Here is a 25606-nt window from a genome sequence, read left to right on the forward strand (position 1 = left end):
GATATGCAAATTGTTTCGAGTTGATGCAAATGTATGCAAATATGGGTTTAAATGTATTGGTCCATTTTCAAACTGCATATATTTGCATAATTTTAGAACAATTTGCATCTCATTGCTCATCCCTATTCTTGAGAGTGCTAGGAGGCCAAACTGGCGGTGCTCATTGGGCTGGAGGAAACCCAGGGTAAGTATAAAATCTCTCTTCTTCCTGCTCTCAGGTACACTTTAACCACTGTGCGACCGACTAAAGCAGATTGGCAGCCGCAGAGTGGCTCCGTTGTTCCTCAGTCATGGCATATGGCGTCATCTCGGAGGGAGCGAGATTAGACGGGAGACGAGCGCGAGCTCCAGTCACTATAAACAAACGGCCTCAGCAATCAGTCTGCCAGTGGCTGATTAGCATAGGCAGGCTGTATATTGTATTTATTTAGGAAATTAATATTTATATAGCGCTGACATCTTGCACAGCGCTGTTTAAAGGGAAGGTTCAGGGATGCTGTGAAAAAAAATAAAAATCCAAATCCACTTACTTGGGGCTTCCTCCAGCCCGTGGCAGGCAGGAGGTGCCCTCATCGCGGCTCCGCAGGCTCACGGTCTCCTCCGGTGGCGCGCCCGACCTTGCCAGGCCGGCTGCCAGGTCGGGCTCTTCTGCGCTCCATAATGCGCCTCACGCAGGCGCGCTGACGTCATCGGACATCCTCCGGGCTGTACTGCGCAGGCGCAGAACTACTGAGCCTGCTCAGAACAGCCCGGAGGACGTCCGATGACGTCAGCGTGCACCAGTGAGCCGCACATTGAAGCGCAGAAGACCTTCCCTTTAAAGAAAACCTGTAACTAAAAAAAAATAAAAACTTCCCATGGGGGTACCTCGGTAGAGGGAAGCCTCCGAATCCTATCGAGGCTTCTCCCGCCCTCCTGTGTCCCACGGCAGTCTTGCTGTGCCCCTCCGAACAGCGGGGATGTAAATATTTACCTTCCTGGCTCCAGCGCAGGCGCAGAATCGGCTCTCCGCTTGGAGATAGGCAGAAATAGCCGATCGCTGTCAGGCCGCTCTACTGCGTAGCCGCAAGTCTCCTGCGCCTGCGTAGTAGAGCAGACCTTACAGAGATCGGCTATTTCCGCCTATCTCAGTGCTGAGAGCCGCAACAGCGCCCCTGCTGGAGCCAGGGAAGGAAAATATATCAAGCCATGTCAGGCTTGTTGAGACAGGATTGCGGGACGCTTCGGGGGAGCCAGCACTGTATTGCCTGAAGCCTCATTGGAACCCTGAGGCTCCCACCTCCTGAGGAAAGTACCCCCAGGGGAATTTATTTTTATTACAGAGTCTCTTTAAAAGGTATTATAGGACAACTGTAGTGAGAGGTATGTGGAGGCTGCCATATTTATTACTTTTAAACAATACCAGTTGCCTGGCAGCCCTGCTGGTCTATTTGGCTGCAGTAGTGTCTGAGTAACACCGTAAACAAGCAGGCAGCTAATCTTGTCAGATCTGACAATTTCAGAAACACCTGACCTGCTGCATGCTTGTTCAGGGTCTATGGCTTAAAGAGGAACTGTAACGACAAAACGTCCCCTGGGGGGTACTCACCTCGGGTGGGGGAAGCCTCAGGATCCTAATGAGGCTTCCCACGCCGTCCTGCGTCCCTCGGGGGTCTCACTGTAGCCCTCTGTACAGCCGTGACGCAATATTTACCTTCCTGGCTCCTGCGCAGGCGCTCTGATGCCTCTCGGCGCCGAAGTAGGCGGAAATACCCGATCGCCGTCGGGTCTGCTCTACTGCGCAGGCGCAAGTTTCCGGCGCCTGCGCAGTAGAGCGGACCCGACGGAGATCGGGTATTTCCGTCTATTTCCGTGCCGAAAGTCGCCACAGCGCCCCCGCTGGAGCCAGCAAAGGTAAATATTGAACTGACAGTCGGCACAGTCGCCGGCTGTTCGGAGGGCTGCGGCGAGACCCCCGTGGGACAGAGGATGGCGTGGGAAGCCTCATTAGGATCCGGAGGCTTCCCCCACCCGAGGTGAGTACCCCCCAGGGGAGGTTTTTGTTGTTACAGAGTCTCTTTAAAGTATTAGAGGCAGAGGATCTGCAGGACAGCCAGGCAACTGGTATTGCTTAAAAGAAAATATGGCAGCTTATCCCTCTCGCTTCAGTTGTCCTTCAAAAACAAGTATCTGTGCCTCCTGTATGAACCTAGATTGGTTCACTTTAATCAGAGATGCAGTTGTAGTAACTTGGGCAGCCGCCTATTAAGAAAACTGGAAAAACCAGCCGCGGTTTCCTCATTCCACAAACAGAGAAGGGATGTTAACGGGTGCGAGCGGGACTAGCCTGCCGGGATAACAGAACATCTAAACTGTTTATGCTGGAAATTAAACACCGTCTCTGCCAATAACAGTCACTGCAGCCATTCCTCCAACAAATCCACTTGTGCGACGACATCACATCCGAGGCGATGATGGAGGAGGAAAACATCTGGATGTGCCGCTTCCCACGCAGGCCGCAAGATCACCTATCCCCCAAATCACACTATATACCTGTCCACATGACCGAATGACATTATTCCAAGGAAAAAAGTAACTTATCTTCACAGTGGCGTACCCAAGGGAATTTGACACCTGCTGCTGATTATTTACAGACACCCCCAAAAACCACTATTTTTTTGATGGGCGGGTTGACTGGTTGGGGCGCTGAGCGTGTCGCAAATTTTGGGGAGTTTTGGGGGAAAAGGAGTGGCCAGGATGTGGACGGAGCTAACCGTTATGAAACTCTGTACTCTATACAGTGCTGCAGAAGATGTCCGTGTCGCTGGCTTCTGCAACAGCAGACTGCCCTGCATTATTGATTAATTACTCTGATCAGGATAAATAATCAAAAGTCTAGGGCACTCTGGTATTACAGCAGCCAGTGCGCATGGCTACTAATGACAAGCAATTTCTGAAGTACTAAACACATCCTACCACCTCTCCCTGCTAATGTCCCAGCTGCAGCACAGCAATCATTCTCTCTACTCACCCTGCTGCTCTGCACATTCACTCACTGCAGACTGTGTGTAGCGAGCGAGTAGACGCATTGCCCATGGGACAGAGAGGGGTGCTACATCTAGTGCAGGAAGTAGTGCAGTCCCATGCTCTGCCTGCTGCTATTTTCCCAAATGTTGCCCAAACTATGAAAAAAGGTCCCAGGTGGAAGAACACAGTGACTGAGCACCACAGTGGCACCCCTAGCTATGGCTACACACGGTGCTTTCAGCACCTGCAGCCTTATGGTAGGTATGCCACTGTATCTCCCAACTTCCTCTGTGTGCCTAGGCATGACAGGAAGTACACCTGAACGGAGAGGGATAGACGCTGCCATATTTATTGCCTTTTAAAGTAAGCCTGAGAAGAAGGATAATAGTTTTATACATACCTGGGGCTTCCTCTAGCCCCCTTCACGCTGATCTGTCCCTCGCTGACTTGTTCCTCCGCAATCTGGCCCATTAAGTTTAGGAGTCGGGTATTACTGCTCATGCGCAACCCGTTGCCGGGAGAGTACTGTGCAGGCGCAGAACGCTCCCGGCCACCGGAGCATGACTGGGTAGCGCACATGGCTGTACTGTACCGACTGCCTGAATTACCGGGCCAGATTGCGGAGGACAACGGCGAGGGACAGATCAGCATGAAGGTGGCTAGAGGAAGCCCCAGGTATGTATAAAACTTAAAAGGACAACTGAAGTGAGAGGTATATGGAGGCTGCATATTTATTTCCATCTAAGCAATGCCAGTTGCCAGGCCCTCCTGCTGATCCCCTGCCTCTAATACTATAAGCCATAGCTCCTGAACAAGCATGCAGCAGATCAGGTGTTTCAGACTTTAAAGACAGATCTGACAAGACTAGCTGCATGCTTGTTTCTGGTGTTATTCAGATACTACTGCAGAGAAATAGACCAGCAGGGCTGCCAGGCAACTGGTATTGCTTAAAAGGAAATAAATATGGCAGCCTCCGTATACCTCTTACTTCAGTTCCCCTTTAATATCTTTCATCTCAGGTACACTTTAATACCAGTTACCTGGCTATCCTGCTAAACTTTCATGCATCAGTAGTGTCTGAATCACGCACCTGAAACAAGCATGCAGCAAATCCAGAAATTGTTCTCCCCACTTGACCTGCGTGACATCACTCCCACGACGCTCCCTCAGCACTCCGCCCCCCCCCCTCCCCAACAACAACAACAGAATAGGTTGGTAGCTTGCAGGCTAGCAACGCATCTGTACAGCCCTGGCCCCATAATGTTGGCGGAGGGACATGCTCGTACATGTGTACCTGGATTTACAGTCTATGGTCTTTAATGCGATAAATCCTGTCTTAATGATACATTAAGTGTAGAAAATAAAAAAAAATATGCATAGAAAATGGGGCTGCACATGGAGTGGAACAGGGGCATGGAGAAGAGGCCGCAAAAGGAATAAGAGGGGGTCTGCTGTACAGGGAAAAGGAGGCTGCACATGGAATAGGAGGGGAGCTACAGTACATGTATGATACACATGGAAGAGGGGGCTGTACATGGAATGGGAATGCCGTGCATGGTTGTTACACATGGAAGAGGGGGCTGCACATGGAATAGGAGGGGAGCTACAGTACATGTATGATACACATGGAAGAGGGGGCTGTACATGGAATGGAAATGCTGTGCATGGTTGTTACACATGGAAGAGGGGGCTGCACATGGAATAGGAGGGAGGCTGCTGTACATGGATGATACACATGGAAGAGGGGGCTGCACATGGAATGGGAGGGGGCTGCTGTACATGGATGTTACACATGTAAGAGGGGGCTGCACATGGAATGGGAGGGAGCTGCTGTACATGGATGATACACATGGAAGTGGGGGCTCACATGGCATGGGAAGGGGCTGCTGTACATGGATATATTACACACAGTAGAGGGGGCTGTGCATGGAATGGAAGGGGGTTACTATACAGGGGTGTCACATATGGTGGAAGGGGCTGCTGTACATGGATATCACACATGAAAGAGGGGACTGCACATGGGATGGGCTGGTGTACATGGACGTTGCACATGGAAGAGGGGGCTGCACATGGAACATGGACCTGCAGAAAGTGAAATGGGAAAAGCATAGACTCATCCCTGTAATCCCCTCTGCTGCATTATGCATCCGATAAGTGAAGGGTAGGCTGGGATCTGGTAGACAGAAGGTGGCTGCAGGGCATGACAGGCCACAACCAGGTCACCAGAGGCCATTATCACCCCTTTACAGAGGAATTTGAAAGGATAAAAGATCATTAGGATTAGTCAGATTTCCCGGCAGTGAAATGGGAGATTAACCCTTTTTGCACACAGGAATTTTTTTAAGGGATTTTCCACCTTTGCGTAGAAAACTATCGGCATAACTGTAGATCCGAGTTGTCATTTTGTCATTTGCGGTCTTTAAAGAGAGAGTCTGAAGCCATTTAAAATGACCTCTTTTTATTGGCCATTTATCTTAAGCATCAAGTTTAAAAGATACTCGCCTCATCCCTGCGGCAGAACGAGATATTTATCCCCCAAAATCCCGAGGCAAAATTCCAGGACTTTCCAGGTCATGGATTTTGCTGCCCATGGGAGGCAGAGCCAAGTGCTGTAGCTCTGCCTCCAGTCCAGTCAATCTCCGCCTCTCCCCACCCATTGAAGGAAGACTGAGAGGGGCGGGGAGAGGCGGGGGGATTGACTGGAGCACAGGCAGAGCTACTGTGCAAAGCTCTGCCTCTTGCAGGATGGATTGCAGAATTTTTCCACAGGGGTTTTAGGAGTATAAATACCTCGTTCTGCTGCGGGAATGCGGCATATCAGCTATGATCTTATTGCTTAAGATACATGGGCAATAAAAAGGTCATTGTTATGGCTTCAGACTCTCTTTAAAGTTATCATTCCAATACAATTTGCAACCAGTTAAAAAAAAAATTAAAAAAGGTTTTAACCAAAACCGATGGCAAAATCAAACTGCACCTGTTCTGACCTGACTCCTCCCCCTTCCATCTTCACCCACATGAAGTAGTCAGGGAGGAGCTGGGGACTAGGGAACACAGAGTGGGCCTCATCCACAGAGAGAAACAGAGGGAGGAGGTGGATGTGCAGAGGAAAAAAACTCCCACTGATGTCGGTTAACTTCCCTAGTGTTTGATTTTTGTATTTTTTTTTTAAGTGCTGCTTTCTATTGTAAGCATTTTTGCAGACCGCTTGCAAATTGCGGTCTTGCAAGCTGTCTGCAAGCATGCGTACAAGAAAAAACAAAAACAAAAAAACAGAATTTTTTTTTAATTATTTGCTGCTATGGGCAGTAGTGCTGCTCATAGCTTTTTGTATTGGATGCAAAATTTGAATTTGCCACCTGATGTGAGGACGCTGCATGTGCCCGACACCAGGGGGCACGCGCAGCGTCAGAGGGACATCCCGGAGGACATGATAGTTGGACAGGAAGAAACAAACGCTGAAAGAGAGGAGATCGCCGTCGAAGATCGCAGAGAAGAAGACGGGGATATGTTCGCAGGGAAGCCGCGAGGAATCCTACATGCCAGTGACGCCGCACGTGAGTAACTCATTACTGAGCAAGCCTGACTCGTCCTTAGCGATAGTAGCCATTTTTTTTTTTAGGAGGAGTCAGGCTGGTCCTTAAAGTAAACCAGAGCTGTGGAAAAAAAGACTTCATGCTCACCCGCAGCTTCCTCCCGCAGCATAAACACGTCTGCGCATGCTCAGAAGACCCAGACTGGACTCGACTGAGCCAGTTACCATGGCTGATCAGCAGACTGCGGGAGGACGGCGTGGGACTCAGACGTGTTTATGCTGCAGGAGGAGGCAGCGGGTAAGCATACAATCTTTTTTCCACAGCTCTGGTTTACTTTAACGCCCAGGAGGTTAAAGAGAACCTGAGATCAAGTAATAGCCTGTATTTATACTTACCTGGGGCTTCCTCCAGCCCCATGAGGTCTGTGGAGGCCCTCGCCGTCCTCCTTGGCTGCTCCGTTCTTCCACTTTTAGGCGCGGTAATCGGGCTGGCCATGCTCTTCAGCGAATGTGCACGCTCCCCCCATTGCGCTGCTGCAGCCGGGAGAGTTCTGAGCCAGCTCCTGGGAGCGTGACGGAAGTGCACATGCGCTGAAGGAGACAACTGGCTGGATTACCGGCAGAACTGAGCGGCCGAGGAGGATGGCAAGGGACCCCACAGTCCTCACAGGGCTGGAGGAAGCCCCATGTAAGTATAAAGACAGGTCATTACTGGTACAACCCAAGATGTGAGACCTATGGAAGCTGCCATAGTTATTTCCTTTTAAACACTACCAGTTGCCTGGCAATCCTGCTGATATTTCTAGTCAGTAGGGTGTAACTCACACACCTGAAAAAAAGCATGCAGGATTAACTTGTCAGAAACATCTGAGAGTTTCACTTACCTGGGGATTCTGTCAGCCCCCCGCAGCCATCCTGGAAGATCCTCCAGTCCCCCGCTGCAGCTAACTTTCTCTTTCACCGACTTACAAGTCGTCATCCACTGCACCTGCGCGGTCCTGGTCGTGCACATCCTCGTTTGCCTGCGCAGACGCAGTATGAGAAAGTCTCTACTTCTCCTGGGTAGGACGATCCCTGCGACGTGAGTGTGAACGAGGGCCGCACAGGTGCAGTGGATGGCAACCGGCAAAAGAAAGTGAGGAGATCCTTACAGGTACACGCGAGCACACGACAGCTGCAGGGGGCTGGCAGCAGTCTCAGGTAAGTGAAATTCATTCATTCATTTGTAGGCATTTTCAGGCCCACTTTAAATACTGTGATACAGCAAGTCTTTTGAAAAAGTAATACTGATGAGAAATTCTGTGCACAAATATGCATATCATACAAGTAATGGCATAGTCCCCATTCATTTTTACTAACAGTGAAAAACCTGGAAGGGTGAATTATACTTTAAAAGACAACTGGAATGAGAGGGATATGGAGGCTGCCATATTTATTTCCTTTTAAAAACAATACCAGTTGCCTGGCAGCCCTGCTGATCTATTTGGCTGCAGTAGTGTCTGAAACACACCAGAAACAAACATGCAGCTAATCTTGTCAGATCTGACAATAATGTCAGAGACACCTGATTTGCTGCATGCTTGTTCCAGGTCTATGGCTAAAAGTATCAGAGGCAGAGGTTCAGCAGAACTGCCAGGCAACTGGTATTGCTTAAAGGGACACTGTAGGGGGGTCAGGGGAAAATGAGTTGAAGTTACCCGGGGCTTCTAATGGTCGCCCGCAGATATCCTGTGCCCGAGCAGCCACTCCCCAATGCTCCGGCCCCGCCTCTGGTTCACTTATGGAATTTCAGACTTTAAAGTCTGAAAACCACTGCGCCTGCGTTGCTGTGTTCTTGCTCCCGCTGATGTCACCAGGAGCGTACTGCGCAGGTACAGACCATACTGGGCCTGCGCAGTACACTCCTGGTGACATTAGCGGGAGCAAGGACACGGCAACGCAGGCGCAGTGGTTTTCAGACTTTAAAGTCTGAAATTCCATAAGTGAACCGGAGGCGGGGTCGGAGCATTGGGGAGTGGCTGCGCGGGCACAGGATGTCTGCAGGGGACCATTAGAAACCCCGGGTAACTTCAACTCATTTTCCCCTGACCCCCCTACAGTGTCCCTTTAAAAAAAGAAACATATCCCTCTAACTACAGTTGAGCTTTAACGATTACTATTCAAAGCATCTATAGCAGTGATTATTATCAGCACAGAGCTAATACTGCGGTTGAGGAAGGGCCCCTCTGGCCCAAGGGCCCCGGTGTGGTCACAACCTCTGCATCCCCTATTGCTACAGATCATTCCTGCTTGCAATCTAATTGGCTGGAAGTGCATTCAATTGGCCCCTTTCCAAGATGCTTACAATTTGCATGACATCTGCATGCTAGCTGATTTGCACCTTGCTGGCCAATGCTGCTCTACTGAGTGTGAATCTCGCCCACAGGAACTCTGCATGGGGCTAACGCAGGCATGGGCAAACTTGGCCATCCTGCTGTTACGGAACTACACATCCCACAATGCACTTGCCTTTATGAGTCATGACTGTTGTTGTCAGACTCCTGCAATGCATTGTGGGACTTGTAGTTCCTCAACAGCTGAGTGCATGTCTGGGCTAACCCGATTTGGAAAGTAGTGACTGATACGTCTGATTATTATTGAGCTGTAAATAATTTTTCACGGAGACACCCTCCGTGAACTGACATGGAACGGCCGTTTCCAAGGAAACACCACTTCGACCTGCCACCGCCTATCGGCGTTAGACAGTCGTTAAGTGGTTAAAGTGATTGCTCCATTTTCAAGCTGCACATATTTGCATAAAAATTTACATAAATCTGCATGCACTTGAAATATCTGCATCTCATTGGCCATACCCCCTACATGCAAAGTTCTGGTTCTGCCTCCTGAAAGCGTGTTTTGTTTTTCCCTGCCCATTCCTGATGATTAATAAAAATGAGAATTACGTTGAACTTTGTATTTTCTGTACGAGATTAATTTAATTAATTCAGAATCTGATTAGTTCCATGCCAGTTTCCAGTTCAGCCCAGCTAAGGGTCTGTTTCCACTAGGAGCGGTGCGATGCGGCTACATAGCCGGATCGCACCGCAGGTGTGCTGAAACACATGCACGGCAATGGAAGAGTTTCCACTGCGTGCATGTTGTGCGGAGCGATCCGATAATCTGCAGCATGCTTCAGATTCTCGCACGGCTGCATCCACCCGCAGCCGCGTCCCATCTCCTCCAATACACTTTTGCATCGGGAGATGCGGAAGTGATGCGATGCGGCTAGGTAGCCGCATTCGCATCACTTTGTAGTGGAAACCGGCCCACGGACTGTTGATAGGCAGTGAAATGCCTCTCAAACTCTCACAACTACTCAATGCTGCCTGGTAACTGCTTGCTGAGCACACTGCTCAAAAGTCCGTGGAAAAGAGGCCTAACAGTTGAACTGTGTGCTCAGCAAGCAGTTGCCAGTGAGCAGTTACCAGGCTGCAGTGAGCAGTTGTGAGAGTTTGAGAGTCATTTCACTGCCTATCAACTGTCCGTGGAAAAGAGGCCTTAGTCTGCTTTAGGGGACCCAGCAGGAAAGCTCATAGGGAACAGTTCTCAAATCAAAGCAACCCCTAAAGCAAAAAGCTCTGTGATTGGCCGAATAGTGTGTGCATAGTTTACTACAACCTATTGGAAACCTAGCAGTCCTAAAGGGGGCGGTCCATCCAATCACATTCGCTGAAATTCCCCATGAGGTTTCCTTCTGGGTCCCCTAAAGTAGACTGGCACCCACATGTCAGATAAAAGTCTTTGTAAAACAAAGTATTGTTCCACCGATAAGCATTACAAAAGAGTTTGCAAAAGACCTCCAGAGATGGAGACCTAAGATATGGACATTGTCTGCCGACAATCGGTCGTTAAAAGTAGGGGAGTACAGGATCTTTCAGATGTTAGTGCATACATGGAGGAATTTGAATGTTTTCAACTAGCTGAACACACACAAAGACAATATCTGTGGTCTTTGGCTTAAAAATAAATAGTTTGAATGTACGCAGTCATTTGAACGACTAGTCGTTCAAACTTCCATGACAAACCCATGCGGCAGATTCTTTCCCTGGCTTGAAAAGATTTTTATCTGACGTGTGTGCCCACCTTGAGGCTTCTTTCAGATGGAAGGCTGAATTGCACGCTGGTTGGGTAGCTTGGCATCCCATCTGCAGTCCACAAGCGCCATTTGGGTGCAATTAAAATGCAGCTGACCGGTAGCACTTGTGACATCACGCGTGTCATCGCTTGATACGCGGTGGCTTTACCTGGCGGCAGGGAACTACGACATGTCGCGTCTGAGTACCAGATGCGACTCCTTGGTGGGGGCTACCTGTCCAGAGCTGATACAGAACGCTAACAAGCGCCCAGCAGCTGACCGGTGGTGAATTCGCCACCATCAGCTGCTTGTATGAAGGAGCCCTCTCCCAGTACAACCCTCAGCTGCTGGGCAGCCTGGTACAAATGCTTTCAGTATCATAGTGCAAAGTTTCTAGAAAGGAGGAAGTGAAGAGAAGTTTGGGATTATACAGTGTAACAAGCGTGCTGCATAGCAAGACCCCCACAGAGCCCCCCCAGCCTCTCAGTACTTACCTCTGGGTCTGCGGTGGGAGAAGCAGCCTCCCATCTCTCCTGCTTCCTAGCTGGGGCAGCCTCTACCCCAGCTGGCCTCCGCCTGCAGCCTCTCTCTCTCCAGCAAGGGCTGAGTCACATATCTTGGCTGAGCTGTGTGCAGACTGAGAGCTGCTCTTGTTTGGTGTGAGAAGCTCAGAGCTGGGGATGCTGCTCAGTCAGTCAGGAGGAGGGGAAGGCTCTCTCTGTCTCTCTCTCCAGCAGGCTGAGACTCTGAAACTAGACTCCCAACAGCTGCACTGACCCCTCCTGCAGGACGCCACATCTGGCTGGGGGTAACCATTTGTGTGCTACAGACTTATGTTTGTCCCTTCTGGGCTATGGGTGCCTTGGTGGCCGCTAGCTGGACATTCATGCAAGGGAACCGTCTCCGGGTCATTTCCTAATCGCTATCTTGGATGGGGGAATTCACAGTGGGTCAGGCTAAGTGGGCACAATAAAATTGTCAGTAATCGCCAGGCACCCAGGCGGTCATCTGTGCACCTGATGTGGCTAGTAGCCCGTCAGCTACGACACACAATTTGATGGTTGTAGCGCATTGTAGACAACTGACGATAACTACCAGTCGTTTGGGTGCTTGATTTAGGTTAGTGTTAGGCACTTACACGGAGAGGTTAAAGTTAGCCATTAGGTGGGGTCAGTGTTGCCAACCTCGGAAATCCATTTTTACTGACAAACCACAAAAATTTTACGGGGGGGGGGGGGGGGGGGGGGCTGCTGGGGAGGAGTTGCAGACTTTGATACATTTACATTTGGGGGATGCGACCGATTATCGCAGCCCTTACTGCTGCACACCTTATCGAGCAAGCCAACCTGAGATTTTCCAGCATGTCCGATTGATACATGCGATCGATACATGCAACCAATTTCGGCCCGAAATTGTTTTGATTGTCAACTAGGCATGCTCTTGATGGCACTGATTTTTATAATATCAATAATAATAGTCTTATCTGATGGTTGGTCGGCCGCCAAGTCTACAGATGTATGGCCACCTATAGCTAGAGCAGTGTACATTCCAGAGTGATATGTGAACAGATAAGCAGTAAGGCCTGGAACCCACTGCAAACCGCAAACGCTAAACGCAACCGCTAGCGTTTTGCCTGAGCGGTTTGCAAGCTGATTCATGCGAGTTTTCGGTCGCGTTTTGCAACAGTGTATTTTTTTCCCCAGCGGGTGCCTAGCGTTTTGCGTTTTGCGTTTTTATCCTGATTGGTCCTGTGAATTATTTTTCATTTTGTTACAGTGTGCTGAACCGCAAAACGCTAGCAGAACCGCTCAGTTTAGGTTTTGCTGAGCGTTTCTGCTAGCGTTTCAATACTTTACATTGAAGCGCTAACGCTCCCAAAATGCTGCATGTCCTGCGTTTGCGTTTCTGGGAAACGCAAACGCTCCTGTGGAAGTTGCCCCATCCATTAACATCAGCTGAGCGTTTTGGCAAAACGCTAGCGTATCGCAGCGCTGCCAAAACGCTGCCAAAAGCGCTCCTGTGGGTTCCAGCCCTGAGTGCTGTGATCTTCTAAGAAAGAGATTTTTTTTTTACTGACACCACAAATTTTTTCATGGACTTTACTGACAGTCCAGGTTTGTTAACTTTTTTTACTGACTGTCAGTAAATTTACTGACGGTTGGCAACACTGGGTGGGGTTTAGGCACCTACAGTGGGTGGGGGGTTAATGTTAACCATTAGGTGAGGGGTTGGGGTTAGGCAACTACAGAGGGGGAGGTTAGGTTAACACATTAGGAAAGGGGTTAGGGTTAGTCATTAGGTGGGGGTTGGGTTACAGTTTGGCACCTATTGGGGAGGTGTTAGGATTGGGCATTAGGTGAGGGGTTATGGTTAGTCACAGTGTGTGTGTGTGTGTGTGGAGGGGGGGGGGGATGGATTAGGCATTAGAAGGGGTTTGTATTAGAATTAGGCACGGCACCTATGGAATGGGAAGGAAGGAGGAAGGGCAAGATAGGGCACCTCACAGCCCATGACCCCTCTGTGGCTGCACCCTCAGTAGTCGTATCTCTGATTCAGCACCTGCTCTACAGTATAATAGCGTGGAAAGGCATCAAACCTTTCATACACACGTCAGATGGAAGTTGTTCACAGCGAACGATGGAGGGCAGAGTTGCGGACCATATGTCGTTAGCAATGGCGTACACACACACGGCACTGTAATCCATCATTGCTCATCTGCACGGGCAGCCAGAACTGCACTTTTCGCGCAGCCGTATTTTGCAGATTCATGGTTCATGATCTACCAATTCTCCTACAAACACTGTTGATCAGGGTAGATCGCCCAAAGTGAGCGTCGATTATAGTTATCTTTTTGAGAAGTTTGCTTCAATTTTCTTTAACGATAAATCGGTCACTCGATCAGGTGTTAGCCTCTGACCGCTTGTTTCATTTTTGGTGTACAATCATATTTTCAATGAGATCGTTCAGATTGAATTCACACAATCCTCATTTAGATCAATTTCTAGCAGAACACGATCAATCTGGCATGCTGGAAAGATCTTGCTCAAAAGGGCTTGGTCAGGCTCAGAGTGATATCCCCCCCACATGCAAAATATGTACCCCCCAGGTCCATGGTGACGGTTGCAGGCCCACCTGTCCGCTAGTGGACCTCCTCCTTCGTCTGATGTCTTTCTCCATGGCCAATGTGAGTGCTTGTATGCATCGTCAAAGTTCTCCCCAGGGCTGTGGAGTCGGTACAAAGTTGGTACGAAGCCTCAGTTTAGGAAATCACCGACTCAGACTCCAGGTACCCAAAATTGCTCCGACTCAGACTCCACAGCCCTGGTTCTCCCCAGTATTTTTTTTTTTCAGCCGAGTGGCATGAAAAAGTAGCCGGGTGAGACGCAATGATAGAATACAGGGCCTGCGCTTCTGTGCACAACTCTGCTTACAGCATAGGAGAAGGTGAGCTGATGACAGCTGGGTGCTCACCAAAACTAGCCGGGTGCAGCACCCGGCTAAATGAACCCGGGGAGAACACTGTACGTGTTATAAAGCCACCGGTGAGCTCGGCGCAGGCAGCGTTCCCCATCCGTGTTGTAGCAAATCCTCAAATTACCCTTGCGCAGGGTGCACACTATAGCATTAGTGCTATAGCAGTGCCCAGCTTCGGTGCAGAAACCACCTGCTTCGGCCTGTATCCCCATGACCCCTCCAGATGTACACATCAGTATATGAGGCGGGGGCACGGGGTACAGGCACCCATGGAGAAAGACGAGAGACACAGAAAGAGTCGCACCAGTGGATAGGTGAGCCTGCAACACTCACCAGAGGGTGAAAACAGATGGGGAGACCAGGGGGGCGCCCAGCAGGCGGAGCTTTCTAATAAATGCTGAAATCCCCCCCCCCCCCCCCCAAATTGAAATGACCAGACAGCACCCGACAGTTTACTCTGCTTTATTTAGGGCTCGTTTCCACTATTGCGGTGCGGAATCGCCTGGATTCCACCGCTGATGAAATCGCATGCGGATGCGATTCCACATGCGTTTTTTGCTGCGAATTCGCATAGGTGAGGGTATATGCGATTTTAACCATGTCACTGCCTGTGTGAATTTACATAGGTACCAATGCAAATTCGCGGCAAAAAACGCATAGGGAAACCGCATGCGATTTCCCTATTAAATACATTGCATGCGATTCGCATGCATTCCACTTGCAGGCAAATTCTGCGGCTCTTTTGTGCGTTTTTTCACCGCTGAAAAAAAACGCACCTCAACAACGCTACAGTGGAAACAGGCCTATCCACTTGCATTACATGTGCGAATCCGCATGCGTTGGACGCATGCGGATTCGCAATAGTGGAAACGAGCCCTTAATGTTCTCACATGACATGCTGCAGCTCAACACAATAGCACACTAGCTGTCTGTGACAAACTGCTCCCACTCAGCCAGCCAACTGACTGCATGCTGTAAGTGTAAACACAGTACAAACATGCCGCCCCTGTAATCTCTGCGCCTGATGCAAGTGTTTCACCTTGCTTCATGAGAGAACTTGCCCTGTGTATAAGCACATCACGACCTGAAGTATCTGCTGCCAAATAGCAGAGGCTGGCCTCTTTGGCCTGCTGGAGTCCAGGGCTCATGTTGTCAGAGCGGTTTTGGTGACACGAGAAGAACCCTCACAACACTGGCATGTGGTTGTAACGTTTTGGACGATTAGTTAATCATATGATGTCGATGAAGAGGAAAGGAGCGCACCTTGCAGTTAGGATTTGCCTGAACAGGCAAACAGCCCACAGCCATTTACCCCGATTATGTATTACACAAAGTGGGAGGAGTCCAGCAGCCAGCCGGGGAGAGACTTCTGTATGAAAGCCAAACTACAGACAGCCTCTACATTTCCAATAACAACTCCTGCTATTAAAGGGCTAGATGGGCAGCACCGTGGTGTAGCGGTTATTGCTTTGCATCGCTGGGTCCCCAGTTCACATCCCAACCAGAGCACTATCTGCATGGAGTTTGTATGTTCTCATGTCTGCACAGGGTTCCTCTGGGCACTCCAGTTTCCTCCCTCTTCCCAAAAACATACAGATAAGTTAATTAGCTTCCCCCTAATATTGGCCCTAGACTACAGTACATACACTACATGATACATACATAGACATATGACTATGGTAGGGATTAGATTGTGAGCCCCTCTGAGGGACAGATAAGTGACAATATACTCTGTACAGCCCTGCGGATGATGTCAGTGATAAACTGTACAAATACTAATTAATAATAAGCCTTCCTCTGGACCAGCTGGGATATAGAATCATCATGATTTGAAATCAACAAACAATGAATGCTCATCTCATCCAAGCTAACTAGATAAAAAAGCTTAATGTTCTTTTAGCACCGAAGGTAGTTATGTTGGATCAATTTCATTCATTTGATTGGATTGGTTAGGAGATTTTGGCCATTAGTGGTCCGAAACTATTATTTACCATTGTTCATACGAAGAATCGTTTATAATCGTTAGTTCAGCAAATTGTATCATTAGTAGCCACCTTTACCTTTTCTCAAATAGATCGGGGAGGCGGGGTTAGTGGTCTGTATGGCTGATATTGTGGTGAAACCCCTCCCACAGTGTGATGTCATGACCTACCAGTCTGTGAGCCTTGTTGTATTGTGGGAAATAACAGCCTATTTCCAACTGCCAAGCAACCAGTATCTCCGTCTGTGCCTAAGTATATCTATAAAAAACCCAACCTATTAGCTTAACCAATTGTTAGGGGGTGTGGTTATAGATCAGTGTTCTCCCCAGGCTCTTTTAGCCGGGTGCTCCACCCGGCTAGATTTGGTGACCACCCGGTTATCATCGGCTCACCTCCTCATCTCCTATGCTGTAAGCAAAGTTGCCCTGCATTTTCATCTTGCCCCACCCGGCTGCTTTTTTATGCCACCCAACTACTATTTTATGCCACCCGGCTGGAAAAAAAATTCTGGGGAGAACCCAGTAGATAATGGCAGTTGGTGCTGTTTTTTTCTTTTTTCCCATGTGTGGCAATAGTAAAGATGATGCCGTGCAGGCTGATTGTGGATCAAACCATTTGGAAGAATTACATGGCGAATATCAAGCAATTGTTGATCTTTTGCAATGTATTACATTATTTTCTCTTTTCACTAAAGTTCCACTTTAAAGAGGAACTAACAAATAAACTGTCATTCAGTAAACCCCACATACCTATAAAGCTTTTAGCCAGCAAAAATAGAAAGCTTTTCAGAACTCTCTGATCACAGCCTGTGTGAACAAAAATGCTTTGTGTATTAGCTGTTGTAACAGTTTTGTGTTGGTGTCAGGGCTAAAGCTGTACCATGTAGATAGGTTCCACTATTCTCTGTCACTATTCACAGAGGTATGATTTACTGTTTGTTTCTGCCCTGCTTACACACACACACACTGCTTTTTCCCAGATCATATAACAGCTGAGAGATTTTTTTTCAGCTACTGATCTGAAGAGAAGGACCGGTACATTTTCCTGTAATTGCATGCTTGCCCCCCCCCCCCCCCCCAATCAGAATGAGCTCTTCTAAAGGGGGGGGGGAGAGAAGAGAGAGAGACACACAGCTGCAGGTGATGAGTTATTCGCACACTAGTTTGTGCTATATTTCTGCTTTCTATCATTCTGAAGAGATTCCAGTCACAGTATTACAGCCAGGGAAGATTGTTTCTGTATGCTGGATGTGCTGGCCATAGTCCTCCACAGTAATGCCCACAGTGAAAAGAGTTTTCTGTAGTCATATTTTCTTCACATAAATGAAGAGATGAAAAAAAGCCTTTGTATTGCCATTTGCTAGTAATTACTGGAAATATATGTGGCATTTAGAATTTTAGTTAACTTTGATCAATGTACTTTAAGATCTGGGAATCTGAGGCTCGTCATCTGGGCGTTTCACACTACTATGTTTCCTGCTAGGAATGGAGTAACTTTCCATTCACAGGAAGTGCTTGTGATTGTGACATGCACCTCACGTCATCATAGCCTAGAATGGAACTGGTTTGTATTTATGTGAATCCATAACCATAAACCAGTCATGCTATGAGGCAGCATACATCTGGTCTTATGGCGGTTCGAATAGCTATTGGCTTTGCAGGTCCTAGGTTTTGTTCACACAGAAGTAACTGATCAGATACTGATCAAGGACAACTCAAGTGAGAAGAATATTTCCTTTTAAACCATACCAGTTGCCTGGCAGCCCTGCTGATCTATTTCGCTGCAGTAGTGTCTAAATAACATCAGAAACAAGCATGCGGCTAATCTTGTAATAATGTCTAGGCTCTATGGCTAAAAGTATTAGAGGCAGAGGATCAGCAGGACAACCAGGCAAATAGTGTTGCTTGAAAAGAAATAAATATGGCAGCCTCCATATCCCTCTCGTGTCAGTTGTACTTTAAAGAGAACCTGTACTGAGTAAAATTATTTAAAATAAACACATGAGGTAACTTCAAATGAACATTACATAGTTACCTTGCCATCAGTTCCTCTCAGAAGCTCACAATTTTCTTCTTACAGTGATCCCTTCCAGTTCTGCCAAGATTTTGTCAGAACTGAAATATATCAGTTGCTGTCAGTTATATATCAGTTGCTGTCGGTTACAGCTGAGAGGAGAACTGATGTGTTCATGTTTCCCTATGGCTCAAGTGGGTGATATTACAGTTTAAGAATGTACTGACCAGGAAGCTGTTATGGGGTAATAGCCATTTTCAAAATGGAGGATGGAGAATTTCATTGATCACAATGGACAAACAGGATGCAGGAAAGGAAAAATAGATTGAGGAGTAGTCTACACAGGAGGTAAGTATAACTTGTGTATGTTTATTTTGACTTTTAATGTTCAGTTCAGGTTTTCTTTAAACATTTGAAAAAAAAATTAAAATAAATAAAAACACAAAATCGGCAACATTTTTTAAAATAAGTAAGGACTTGTTTATATATGTTGTAAAAGCCCCTATGTGTATCCAAGCCCTGAGATGGGGCCGGTTAATTTATCAGGGGTCAGCCCCAATGTCTTAAAAAATAAAAAAAAAGGGGTTAATGATATTCCCCAGCGTTCGCTTGCAGCGAGCCCCCCGTGTGCGGCTGTGAATGGGGTCTGCAGAGAGGGGCCGGGAAATCCTTTGTGCTGCAGTGTGAGAATTCTTCACTGGGCTTCTGCATCCTAATTCAGCCTGATTATTCACACACCCTCCCAGCCACTAGCAACAAAAAGCAGCTTGTGTGTCTCTCTGTGCCCAGCGCAGCCCAGGAACCAACTGCCCTTCCACAGCCCGGCTCGCCGATGTGATGTCACTGAGCCGCTGCAACGCCAACCAAACTTCTCTGCTCAGCTTTCAGTTTTGATTGGGGTTCAAACAACAGGTTTCATTTTATTTCCTGTTGGTAAAATTCTAACAGCCAAATCATCGCTGACCCAAGATTAAGAATTAAAGAGAAACTATAACCAAGAATTGAACTTCATCCCAATCAGTAGCTGATACCCCCTTTCCCATGAGAAATCACAAACGGATCATTGGGGGGCTCTGTATGGCTGATATTGTGGTGAAACCCCTCCCACACTGTGATGTCAGGACCATAGTTCTAACAGCACACTGTGGGAGCCTTGTTGCATTGTGGGAAATAACAGCTGTTTCCAACTGCCAACAAAGCAAGCAGCAGCTCCTTCCAGTGACATCACCTGCCAGCAGTAAAAAGGTCACCATGTGATAAATGTCAGAATGTAAATCAGGAAGAGGAAAGATTTTACAATGAGCAAACACTGACTAAATTATTTATACATCATTCTAAAAATGAAGCACTATCACGTTATTGTCACTGGAGTTCCTCTTTAAGGCCTAGGACCCACCAGAGCCCTTTCAGCAGCAATTTATGCTTTCTAGGAATTGACGAGGATCCCAAAAATTGTTATGGTGATGAAAAATGAGGTGTTTATCACCTGTCTCAGCTCTAATGAGTGCAGCTGTGTCTTTAAAGTATTATTAAAGTAAACTTGACATATGGGGGGCTAAAGAAAAAATATACACTGTATATACCTGGGGCTTCCTCCAGCCCCCTCTAGGCTGATTACTCCCTTGCTGTCCTCCTGGATGATCTACAATTTGGCCCCGAAAATCCTCTGGTCTGGGGTGTGCACAGAAATAGGAAACCCTTCCTATACCTATATATTGCTGCATATTGAATATAGCCCTGCCCTCGCAGTGATGCTTAGCCTAGGCTGTATAGCTCTACAGAATTTTCCCCCACCCCAGTGCATTCTGGTAGACCAGGTATATTTTGTACTGGCTTCAGAACTCCATAACCAAACATTTCAAAATCACCTGACAGCAGTAAAGATGCAGGCCCGGTCCGCCCATGATGCCAAGTGAGGCAACTTACTCAGGCGGCAGAAGTCTGGGCAGCACCAGGCAGAAACAGGAGATTGAATAGAGTGCCTGGCCAACCTATACTGGGGGAAACTGTACCTAGCTACCAATACTGGTGGGCACTTATAACTGGCTACCTACCTATACTAAGGGTGTTTTTTTTGGGTGGGGCTCACCGCGATCATTCCAGCTGGGAGGAGGGGAAGAGGGGGGGGGGGGGGTGAAATCTAGAACTGGCCTTTTAAAGATGTCACTACTGGAGATACATTTCAGAATGTAAATCAGGGAGAGGTAAGGTTTTACAATGGGCAAACAGTGACTACATTTATGAAAGAGTTAAAAAAAAATTAAACAATTTTATTTACAGTTCTTTTTTTGTATTTTTTTTGTTGAGAGAGGAAAAAAATGATATATCAGTTTAAAGTAAACCTGAAAAGAGTTAAAATAAGATATGTATACATACCTGAAGCTTCCTCCAGCCCCCTTCAGGCTGATCAGTCCCCTTGCCGTCCTCCTCCCCCTGGATCCTCCACTTTGGTTCCTGGTAATTCCGTAAGTCGGTTCCACTTGGTGCAAACACAGTTGGGGCGCATGTACCCCCCCCCACCCCCCAAATCACGTTCCCGTAGCCAGGAGAGTTTTGTGGCTGCGCAGTACTACTGGGCAGGTGCAGAACGCTCCCGTACCACAGGAGCATGATGGGAGCCACGTGCGGCTGTGTATGCACCGATTGGTGCAGACTTATGGAATTACCAGGAACCATAGCGGAGGATCCAGGCGGAGGAGGATGACAAGGAAGCCCCAGGTATGTATTCATATCAATATACAGGGAGAATTGGGATCTATGACATCAAACTGTTGGCTGTTTCACCCCAAATCGCTAGTGATTAGTGACTTTGGAGCGATTTTATAGCGATTTATCGCAGGCAGTTTTGAAGCATTTTCCACAGGGCTTTTGCCCCTTCCATACTGGTTACAGAATCACAATTGCTGCAAATATGCTACATGCAGCGCTTTTCATAAAAAGGATTCTGTCAGGTGTGAGTGTGACATCGGCCATGATGATGAGAAAAGGAAAAGCTCTTTGAACCAATCACAGCTTGTTTTTGGAGATTTAGGTAGACTGACACACTGAACTCTATTTGCACTTCTGCATTTCCAGTGAGGTGAAAGTAAATGGCGACCTCTGCTGGACAAGGGTTGTATCAGCGGATAGCTGAATACTGGTACCTTTGTCCTGTGTCGTGTAACCTTGTTACATCTGTAATCTTTTGTGTCATTGTATGTATTCATTGTCCAGCGATGCGCAATATGTTGGCGCATTATAAATACAATAAAGTAAAAAATAATAATAATACTTAGGTTGGAAGCACACTTGCATAAAGACAACCTTTGCAATGGTCTGTTTTACCGCATTGCAAAACTGACAGTGAACCCATCCTATTTTAGAAACTGGATCCCTTCACACTCAATCTGCAAAGGATCTGTTGGACTCGTTGAGGCAAGTGGACCGCATCTCTGTACGGTCCTGCTGTCCACGATTCTCCCAGAGAATGAATAGGTCTATATGGGAAACATATCCGGACAAGCCTATAATTTGCTATAAATGGGTCCATCTGAAAATGGCGCCTGAGAATAATGGCACATGGTGTTGCCGCTAATCAGTTTGTCGCTTATCGCTATTTAACGTTAAAGCCTTATTGTTATTTAGTGTTAACACATAGAACCCTCTCTGTACCTATCCCTAACACCCCCCCCCGGTGATGCCTAACCCTAACCACCCCCCCCCCCCCCCCGCTGGTGCCTAACCCTAACCACCCCCTGGTGGTGCCTAACCCTAACCAACCCCCTGGTGCTGCCTAACCCTAACCAACCCCCTGGTGGTGCCTAACCCTAACCTTGACAGTGTTACATTAAATCCATTCACCGTTTTGCAGTTAAATAACTTCTGCAGTTTGGCTTATGTAGGGCGCTATTGATAAATAACGTTAGTGTGTGCAGTTTTTCTTCTTTTTCCCCTGTCCGCCATTATTATGCAGTACTAACGATAAATAGTGATAAGCGTATCTTTTAAGGCGGCGCCATTTGTATGCATAGGCGCTGTGCGCCATTATTCACTGATCCGCACTGCCACATTCCCTCTGTTTCCTTCCCTATTGGTTCCACTCCACCACCCTGTATATCAGGAATTTTCAACAAGGTTTCCTGGAACCTGCTAAATAAATACAGGGGTTCCTTGAGATCCAAAAAGCAGAGTTCCTCCAGGGCAGGGGTCTCAAACTCGGGGCCCGCGGGCCATTTGCGGTCCTCGATACAATATTTTGTGGCCCTTGCTGGCAAAAGCTTCCTTATAGTTCGCTTCAGTGCTCCCAAGTAATCCGCCACATCCCTGCCACTAAACGAGGGCTGCAGAGCCCCCAAATCGCCCGGGGTGCAATCTGCCGGCATTTCCTGGAAGGGGCAGAGCTTTCAGCTTCAGCTCTGCCCCTCCTGATGTCAATCGCCGCACGGATCGCCGCCTCTCTGTGAAGGAAGAGTGAGAGGGGTGGGCAGAGGCGGCGATGTGCCGCGATTGTGAAATTCCTTATGCGACCCAGCCTCATCCTGACTTTGCCTCCTGCGGCCCCCAGGTAAATTGAGTTTGAGACCCCTGCTCTAGGGTAAAAAAAGTTGAGGCTGCTTTAGATTGCAGCTCGCAATGGCCTCCTCCTATTGTTATGTAGTTGTAATTTACCATATAAACATGTACCAATGCTAGAGAGATCTCAAATCATGACAGCCGTCAATGCAAGTAAAAATACATACATAATTATGTGTAGACATAACTATGGATGTATTTGTACTTGTATTGATGGCTGTCATGATTGTACAGTGTCTTGAACTTGTGTATATATGTTACCAAATATTTGTTATGTACTTTGTACAGCACTACGGAAGAGGTTGGCGCTATATAAATAAGAAGAATAGACTACGGTTGAAATGCAACCGCCCTGGGCCCCAGCCAGACCACAATAGACTATCGGAGTGGACGCTGCACTGTCTGCTCCCACTGGCCCTTCCTGATCCGGCACAAATGAGAACCCAGCCTGAGATTTCTGCAATGTATGTTTCTGTGTTTTTTATTTCAGCATTTGTGGTTTTGCATTTACAATTTTGCATATACTTCTGTTTTTTCATGAGTTTTTCTTGAATTTTGCATTTTACATGTGCAATTCAATCAAGTGTGCACCCAGCTTTAAAAGAACGCAAACACAAGAAAGGCGCATTTATATAGCACTGACATCTTCTGCAGCACTCACAGCACAGAGTACATAGTCATGTCACTGACTGTCCTCAGAGGAGCTCACACTCTAATCCTACCATAGTCCGTCTAATGTCCTACCATATTATTATTATTATGTATTTATATAGCACTGGCATCTTCTGCAGCACTTTACAGAGTACATAGTCATGTCACTGACTGTCCTCAGAGGAGCTCACGATCGAACCCCTACCATAGTCCATCTAATGTCCTACCATATTATTATTATGTATTTATACAGCACTGACATCTTCTGCAGCACTTTACAGAGTATATAGTCATGTCACTGACTGTCCTCAGAGGAGCTCACAATCTAATCCATACCATAGTTATAGTCTAATGTCCTCCCATATTATTATTATGTATTTATATAGCACTTTACTGACTGTCCTCAGAGGAATTCACAATCTAATCCTACCATAAACATATGTCCATCATAGTCTGGCGCCAATTTTTAGGGATTTATTATTAAACAAAAAAACAAGAAAAAAAACAAAAACACAACCTTGAGGCCCCTATTACATTAGTAGCAGAAGCCTGTGTTGCGTTAACCTATTTTGCCACAAAAGCAATGAAAGTTTATGGAGACTTGAGTAGAAGGGATAAAGAGTAGAATAGAGAATGTTTTTTTTTTTTTTGCAATAAACAAAACTTGTTTTTTTTTTTGGTTATAAAAGGCATAATTACAAAGCAGTATATAGGATAAGGGTTTAAAGGGTTTATATACATGCCAAGGGTTTCCGCCAGCCACCTGTAGACCATGCGCTCCCTCTCCATCCTCCTGATCCTCCCACAGTGTGTCCTGGTAAAATCACCTGAGGAAGGCATGGTCAAACGCCGAAACCGGTAGTGACAGCAGAGGCTGTGCACCGCTCCCCCAGACGGACGCTCTCTCGTATAATCCATCTACACCACCAGCCCTGGCCAGGCTGGTTTAGGCTGAGACAACCTGCTGGGACGGGCTTTGAGCATAGCGCAGCACAGACATACAAATTGTAAGTGCAATATTGAAGTGTGTGTAATTTGCATACCTAGTTTAATGCACTATCGGAGCGCTCTCTCTCCCCCACCTTGTCCTGGTGAATTCCCTGACTGGCACAATCGCAGGCAGGGGCATAACTAGAGTAATAGGGCCCTCCTTTGTCGCCGAACTCCACGGATTGTGAGCCAGTGAATGGCAGCAGACAGTGGCCCCCCCTGCGATGGCAGAGGTCGCAGGGGTAATTGCTACGCCCACAATCGCAGGTCATTGTGCATGCATGGTCCCGCCTGCGCGTACCCCCGATATCCCATGTGCAGTACGGCGCTTGTGCAGAACACAATCATGGGGCGCGCCCGGCTTGGACCGTGTATGGGTAGTGGCCTGCAACCCAGCCAGACTACAGTCTCCACTGCGGGCGAATGAAAGGGATCAGGAGCATGCCGATCAAGCAGATGGACTTATGGAGGGGGTTGGCTGGAGGAAGCCTCAAGTATAAATCCTTATCCATTCTTTATCTCTGGTTTCCTGTAACTTTTCAACAAGATGAAATTATTAGCATAACATCGCCCATCTCTAAGCACAAGTGATGCTGAGGTTGGTGAATTTGATAATTTAACAGGCTGCTGCGGCAGAGCCTTGGAAGAGGTGACTGACTGTTACATAAACTGGTGTGATCACGCCGCTTAACACTAAATTTAGCACTGGAACATTCATCCGTTTTACTTGGAGAAAGAACATGGAGATGTGTGTGTTAGATGGGAGAGGGGTGTGAAGCATGTGCTGTGGGCTGGAGAGATGTTCTGGATAGCAGAAGGCCTCTCTCTCACATGCAGGACTGGATTCAGACTCCAGGACCGCAAGCAGAGGCCTATCTAGGGAAACCAGCACTGATGGCAAACACTGTGCCCTGGGGAAGGAAGGACATGCACCTGCCAACAATTAGGCAGCTAGTCTGCCCAAAAAGGTAAACAGACAGCTGAAGGTTCCTCTAGGCAGCATATTAACAAAATAAGCAGGCGCTTACCCCAAATAACATAATTAGGCAGCATACATGTCCAAGTAAAAACACAGATCTCATGAAAGACCCCAGTAACAGATAGTGCTCATGATAGACCCTGTTCACAGATTGATTCCGCCCTCCCTCATGACAGAGACTACAAACCTCCCATAAAAAGACTGACACCCCCCCCCCCCCCCCCCCCTCATAATAGGCCGGCAGACTGCCCTCTAGTGACAGTCCCCAGCAGAGCAGGATCATTCACCAGGCAACTGATGGTATCCAGAGG

The 25606-nt window shown here is 47.6% G+C and overlaps 1 pseudogene; it reads right to left on the reverse strand.

Annotated features, from left to right (window-relative positions):
• Nucleotides 1-25606, reverse strand: part of LOC137527762 (uncharacterized) — a 205656-nt pseudogene that overhangs the window by 90964 nt on the left and 89086 nt on the right.

The sequence above is a fragment of the Hyperolius riggenbachi genome, chromosome 8 (genome assembly GCF_040937935.1).
Source record: "Hyperolius riggenbachi isolate aHypRig1 chromosome 8, aHypRig1.pri, whole genome shotgun sequence".
In the NCBI taxonomy this organism is placed as follows: domain Eukaryota; kingdom Metazoa; phylum Chordata; class Amphibia; order Anura; family Hyperoliidae; genus Hyperolius; species Hyperolius riggenbachi.